The sequence below is a fragment of the Brassica oleracea genome, chromosome C8 (genome assembly GCF_000695525.1).
Source record: "Brassica oleracea var. oleracea cultivar TO1000 chromosome C8, BOL, whole genome shotgun sequence".
Lineage (NCBI taxonomy): Eukaryota > Viridiplantae > Streptophyta > Magnoliopsida > Brassicales > Brassicaceae > Brassica > Brassica oleracea.
This window is the reverse complement of record NC_027755.1, coordinates 14290609-14291573: the sequence shown is the minus strand read 5'-3', so window position 1 is coordinate 14291573 and position 965 is coordinate 14290609.

The following is a 965-nucleotide window of genomic DNA, read 5'->3' as shown; positions in this document are numbered from 1 at the left end:
GAAAACCGCAGCGGAGGTGAAAGCGGTGAAATCACAAATCCACCACGCGACAAGCGCTGCGCCTGAGATCGACAAACTTCTTGAGGAACCACGCAAAAAAGCCCGTTCACTGCCCGGATTACTGAGACCAATGTCTCGGACCCGGGAAAGATCAAAATTCCCATCTACGATGGCACCACCGACCCGAAAGCGCACCTGCAGTCTTTCCAGATCGCGATGGGGAGGTGCACACTCAAGCAACGCGAACGAGACGCTGGCTACTGCCTCCTCTTCGTCGAAAACCTCAAAGGAGCCGCGCTCGAATGGTTTTCTCGCCTAAAACGAAATTCCATCGGAAGTTTCCGCCAACTTGCTTCAGAGTTTCTCAAGCAGTATTCCATGTTCATGGACAGAGAAACCTCGGACGTCGATCTCTGGAGCCTGTCTCAAAGAGAAGACAAGCCACTTTGCGAGTTCATGATCAGATTCAAGCTAGTAATGGCAAGAGTTACCGGGATCAGCGACAAAGTGGCGATCGATGCTCTGAAGAAAACTTTCTGGTACCGGTCAAAATTCCGGCAATGGGTATCCTTCGAAAAACTGAGAACGATTCAGGATGCTCTTCATAAGGCAACTGACTTCATCGTAATGGAAGAGGAGATGAAAATCCTCTCCCAGAAGTACAACCCGCAGAAGACGCCGACAAAAAAGAAAAGCTCTCGAAACAACAAGTATGTCCACCACGAGGGAGAAGACGTCCAGGGCGAGCACAACTACACTATCAATTCCGGACAAGGGAAGACCTCCGGAAACACCTTGTCTAGGAACCAGTATAAGGATAACTCCTACTGCGAGTTCCACAAGACCAAAGGTCATTCCACTACGAACTGCAAAGTTCTCGGCGCAAGGGTAGCCGCAAAACTCCTCGTTGGTGACCTTTCGAAGGTCACTAGCATAAAAGACCTCATCCTGGATTCCGACCGCCC